Genomic DNA, 6,000 nt, shown 5'->3' on the forward strand with positions numbered 1-6,000 from the left:
TGCTCTCTGAACGAGGAATCCATTGGCGGGGTCACACGTTCGGTTCGAGTCCCATCTAGCGACTCTGGAGCTCAAAACGCGTCTCGAATTTCGGCCGCCCGTTTTCGGCCCACCGTGGAGCGAGCGAGACGGACTCGATCGCCGGCGTTAAACTGTCGTCAGGGTCCGGCGGGCTGGGCGCCGGAAGCTCATCTCTGGCCGGAGCCGGTCCGGCTGGAGTCCACTTCCGGTCTGGCCCGGGCCGGGCCCCGCGCGCCCCGCATCCATTTGTCCGATTTGTCGCTGGAAATCGAAAACGGGCCGACTCTCTATTGGCTGGCGCGCAGTTTGACGCTGTTGTTTGTTTAACTGTTTTACTGTGTTCGTCTGTTTTCCAGTGTGTCCCGACAGTGTCCCCAAACAGTGACCTATTTGTAGGCAGCCCTGGAATTGAAGGCGCCGCCCTCGTCGCCCCTTTTAAGGCTGACTTTAGATGGAGAGAGAGAGACAGAGAGAGACTCAGATGCAGTCCTCTTTCTTGACTGCAGTCGGCCTTGTGTGTGTGTGTGTGTGTGTGTGTGTGTGTGTGTGTGTGTGGTGTGTGTGTGTGTGTGTGTGTGTGTGTCAGGAAAAGAATAAAGGGGAGGGTGTGGGAGTGAGAGCCAGCACGGCGGCACCAGCTGCGACCGAACCGAGCACGTAGCGACGAAGCGCCCAGGCCGGCCCAGGCCCACCATACGTAACGCGGAGGCATAGCGGGCGTAGCCCGCATAGCCAGGCATAGCCAGGCCTCCCCCGCCAGTCACAATGCATTTCGATCGCATTCAATGCTAAGATGCACACGGCGTGAATGCCAGTGCGCCGTCCCCATGCCGGGCACGCGTCTCACACCTGACTCGTGCGCGGCTGGTGCACTGTGAGCAGTTTCGAGGAAAAGGGACTGCACCGCCACTGTCAAAGAGAGTCGAATCGACCGAAACTACGGCGTAACGTTTTTAATTGCTCTGTCCCTGTTGCTCCGTCAGGACAGCCCGTGAGTGCGAGAGGGACAGAGAGGGCGTTACGTAAATTGCGGACGAGCCCTGGGAGGGTGCCCCGGGGGTGGCGCGGGCCGCATCTGGGTGTTGTGGGGCCCGAGGTGTAGTGGCACGGCGTGGCGCGGGGTCGGCGAACTACTGGGGGTGGCCGGGCGACAGGGCCGCTGTGTGCCACACTGTGTGCCACTCCACTGTGCCGCCGCTGCGCTCTGCGTCCCCAAGTCGTGTACAGCCGGAAGCATTGGCCGGCCCACTGTAAGTAGGGGCCGCAGGGCCGGGGTGTGATGGCCTTTTAATTTAGCCCGCGCTGCGCGACACACAGTGGGCCCGAAGACCGGTAGGGGCGGCTAAAACTCGAAACGCGTTTTGAGCTCTAGAGTCGCTAAATGGGCCTCGAACCGAACGTGTGACCCCACCAATGGATTCCTCGTTCAGAGAGCTAATCAATGGTGGGGTCACACCGTGTGACCCAACTGAACGTGTGACTCACACGTTCAGTTCGAGTCCCGTTTAGCGACTCTGGAGCTCGAAACGCGTCTAGAGTTTTGGCCGCCTCCACCGGTCTTCTGGCCCACTGTGCGACGCTGGGCTGCACGATGTGGGTTGCGATAGGCGGCGCTGCCGGCGCTGCCGGCCCTGCCTAGGTGCCACTGACGCCAAGAAATGGATAAAGTCATCGTTGTTGTTCTTGTTTTTGTTGTTATTGTTGTCGTCCTGAACTCAAGTGGACTCCGACATGACTTACAGCCCATAGCAGTCAAAGCAGTTCTGTTGACCCGGCGGCGATCGGTGGACCGAAGTTAAGTCCATGTCCGAATGTGTGTCGGATTTTGTCGCGGACCGTGTAGTACAACACTCGGCGTGGTGGCTGCCGGGGCCTGAGTCTCTGTGTGTGTGTGTGTGTGTCCCTCTCTCTCATCAACACGGCTTCCTCCCCCGAAGCAAAGCCCGCCCCTGTCGGGCATTCCGGGACACGCGAACCATCAGACAAATGAATGTCGATTTACACGAGTGTTGAGCGAGCGAGCGAGAGGGAGAGAGCGATAGTGCGTGAGAGTGCGAACGATAGAGACTGCATGTGAGCGGGAGAGAGACAGAAAGAGGGCCCAGAAGAGAGTGCAAGTGAGAAAGAGGAAGCGCGTATTAGCGAGAGAGACAGGCGATTGTGGGGCACATGCAGACAAAGGGCCCCACGAGGGGAAGGGGTGGAAATTGCTCGTACGCTAGAATAAAAGGGAGGGGGGGGGGGTCGGGCCGTAACGAAGCAGTGTGGGGCATTAGCAGATAGGGGCATGTGTCGGCGCCACTCGCCACCGTTCGTGCAATATGTGAATGGCGGCGAAGCGGGCGAAGCGCGGCCAAGGGAAAGGATATCACAGATCGGCCGGAGGCCTTCCACGCTTCGGCCAGGCTTTGGGCGGTAAATTTAAATTTGATACCATGACTGTTGAGTAAATTTTGAAACTTTTTTCCCCACCGGTGTTGAGGTTTAAAATTATTTTCCCAAGATTCGCCCTTTGCAAGCTACTGCAAACACATCTCCCCCATTCTCTCTCTCTCTCTCTCTCTCTCTCTCTCTCTCTCTCTCTCCTCTTTTCTCTCTCTCTCTCTCTCTCTCTCTCTCCCCTCTCTCTCTCTCTCTCTCTCTCTCTCTCCCACTCGCTCACCGGCCTGCGGCCCTGCGCTTGACTCGACGCTGCCCGCGGACCGGACTGACCAAAACAAAACGCGGCAAGAGAGGGAAGTCATCGGGGCGCCTCGTTGCCTCGCTGCTTCGGCCCATTCGTCTCTGTCGCTCCGAGTCCCCGGCGAGCAATCTCTCATCGACGGCGGCGGGAAGACGGTCGTAGGCGCGCCGGTACGACCGGCAGTTGGCCGCTTGTTGGCGAACGCGCCTACACCGTGCAGGGCGTGCAGGCCGCCAGCCAGGGCGCACACTGTACGTCCGTATTGCAGCCGGGGGTTGCGTATCAGTGTACGCCCCACAGTGGGCCAGCCAGAAGACCGGCGCAGCCGGTCAAAATCCCGGACGCGTTTAGAGCTACAGAGTCGCTAAATGACACTCGAACCGAACGTGTGACCCCACCAATGGATTGCTCTCCGAACGAGGAATCGATTGGTGGGGTCACACGCTCGCTTCGAGTCCCCTTTTAGCGACTCTGGCGGTCAAAACGCGTTTTGAGTTTTGGCCGCCTCCACCGGTCTTCTGGCCCACTGTGCGAGGCCCTGCGCTGCGTTTCGCGGCGCTTCCTGCCGCCCCCAGGTTATGAATCTCCCCGTGCGCATTTTAAGAGCCTCGGTGCGGCGGAGCATGGCGGGGCTCGGCGGGGCGCGGAAGAAGTGACGGTGGAGTCCGGAGGGGCGCCAGAAAGAGATATTGCCCTTTTACCGTGTAGAAGCGACACCGCGTTGCACGCTAACAAATGTGAGTTAGGGTCCTATTAGCACCTTCCCCTTGCCGGTCTTCCCCCCCCCTCCCCCTGCAGGCCTGCACGGATGCACTGCAGCGCGTGGGCCTCGTTTAGTTTACTTTGTGCTATTTGCTTCAGCATTTTTCTCCCCACTGCGCCTCCGGCTCGTTCATTTCAGAGTCATTTTTTTCGGAAGTTGTCATTCTTGCACGTGTTGCTCTTCGCTGGTGGAAGTTTCAGCCCTGCGCATTCGTCTCTGGAATGCAACGGACGGAGTTACGTCGAGATAGCGGTGTTTCTGCCGCGAGTTCTGTTGAAAAGGTGGCTATGTTCGTGTCAGGTGCTTATGCCTCAGAATTTTGCACCCGAAACTGACACCACGGGGAAGCCCCTGGTTGATTGATTTTATTAGGATGCGCCTTGCGAAAAGTGCACGAAACGCAACGCACGCTGCCTCGGGACACGGGGCGAAGGCAATAAAGTGAATTGCTAAGAAGAAGCTGCTGTTATTTCGGCCCGCCTGCCTGTCTACACGGATTATTACCCAAGCTCTCGCAGACGGGCCACTCTAGTGCCTTCCAAAGTTACTTTTGGGACACCCCCGCCCGGAGCCCCTTCACAGTGCCTCTCCTGGGAGGCGGGGCGGGCCGTGGCGAGCTGACGGTGAGGTCCGTGCTCGCCATCTTTCGGACGCCTGCCCTTATGATTACGAGGCCACTTACCCTGTGTCCTGCGGGAAGGGCGGGCCGCTGGCGTGACCCTGCAGGATGACCAAGGGACACCAAGGACCTTCTAGGATGACCAAGGACCTCCTAGGGCGTTGTAGGGCCACCAAGGACCTTCTAGGGTGACCATAAGAACCTTCTAGGATGACGACAAGAACCTTACAGGATGACCAAGGGCCACCATGGACATGGGCCTTCTAGGTTGACCATAAAGGACCTTCTAGGATGACCAAGGGCTTTCAAGGGCCTTCTAGGATGACCAAGGGCCAGCAAGGACCTTCTAGGATGACCAAGGACCACCTAGGAATCCTCTAGGGTAGGATGACCAAAGGCCACCAAGGACCCTCTAGGATGACCAAGGGCCCACCAAGGACCTTCCAGGAGCCAGTGTAGGCCCACCACACGCTGACCAAAATGCCCCACCAAGGGGATAACCGGAGACAAAGTTGAAAATAATAAAAAGACAGAGTCGGACTGCGGAGTCCCCGGACTTAATAAGCTGAGCGGGGCTTTTGTGCGACGAAAATAATAACAACTCCGTGATTAATGTGGCGTGTCATTAGACGGTGGGAGGGAGGGAGAGAGAAGAAAAGAAAGAAGAAAAAACGAAGGCGGCGGACAAATCGGCCCGTCAGCCAATTTCTGTAATTATTTTCCCTGTCACTTCCCGGGGGCGCGACAGACACGGACCGCGACCTGTGGACTGATTCCGGAGAGACTGCCCGTCGTTCTGTCCCTCTCGCACTCCTGGGGCGTGCCGCACTCGTGCGAGAGAGACAGAGCGACGCTCCACCCTAACAAAATTTGGTGGGGCGCGAAGGGGAAGACACTGGCGAGGTGAAAGAACTCAACGAGGGGCGTCTCACCTGCAGAAACCAAATTGTTTGCCTCGCGGAAGTTAGGCTAACTCGGGGAGGACGGCACTGTACAGGCCAGACTTCTTGTCGCGTGCGAGCTGATTCGTTGGCCAGAGTCTTAAAACGCACCCACTGTTTTCATTTTGATACACGTCGAAGCAAAATTGACAGCCCCACATCGCGGGCCCATTCCATGCCGTTTGTCACGTCGGCAGCAAAAGGGCGAAGGGAAAGCAGGGAGGCCGAGCCAAGGGCCGCAAGGGCGCAGGGCAGTAGTATGACGGGGCGAGGGGTAATTGGTATTGGGGCAGCAAGATAGATGTCAGGGTGGACGGGCCGTCCTGGCAGGGCCCCGCCCTCCCCGAGGTGCCAATGAAGGCCAGTTTGTGAGCAAGCGGGGAAAACTCCCCAGAAAACTCCCGGGGAAACTCGGCCGTCCACGCAATCAGCCGCGCATCCAGCAGCCTCCCCTCCTTACGCTCTCTCTCTCTCTCTCTCTCTCTCTCTCTCTCTCTCTCTCTCTCTCTCTCTCTCTCTCTCTCTCTCTCTCTCTGCATCGGCGTCTAATCGAAACAAGAAGGGGACCTCCCCCGATCAGGTCCGCGTCGCCCCGCCTTTTTGGTGGGCGCGTCAGAAAGCACGGTTTCCGCTGGGACGGACTAGAAGCCATCTTCATTTTTCTTTCAGAGATTTTATTGCTTTTTGACCGACTTTGGGAGACTGGTGCTCGCAAACTATTTGTGGTTGAGACCTTCCCGAGGCGGGGCATGAAAGAGTAGGGTCTAGAGAGTACTAGGACGTGGAGGGATGCCCTTAACAGCAGCTAGTTTGGATGCAGTGGCCGCGCGAAGTCTGCCAACTCACCAGCTCTTTGGAGAGACTTACTCCGCGTCCCTCCACGCCACCCGAAGCGCTGAAGCGTCGCCTTGTTGTCTGCGCGTGTCTGACACACGACCACCGCTTGTGTTTGTCTTTCTCACGTTCTCCAGTT

General features: G+C 58.0%; 1 protein-coding gene across 1 annotated transcript in view; it reads left to right on the forward strand.

The window, feature by feature from the left end:
• Positions 1-6,000, forward strand: part of LOC117654479 (E3 ubiquitin-protein ligase TRIM9) — a 72,216-nt gene that overhangs the window by 10,991 nt on the left and 55,225 nt on the right. The window lies entirely within an intron of this gene.

The sequence above is a fragment of the Thrips palmi genome, unplaced genomic scaffold (genome assembly GCF_012932325.1).
Source record: "Thrips palmi isolate BJ-2018 unplaced genomic scaffold, TpBJ-2018v1 HiC_scaffold_10, whole genome shotgun sequence".
NCBI lineage: Eukaryota > Metazoa > Arthropoda > Insecta > Thysanoptera > Thripidae > Thrips > Thrips palmi.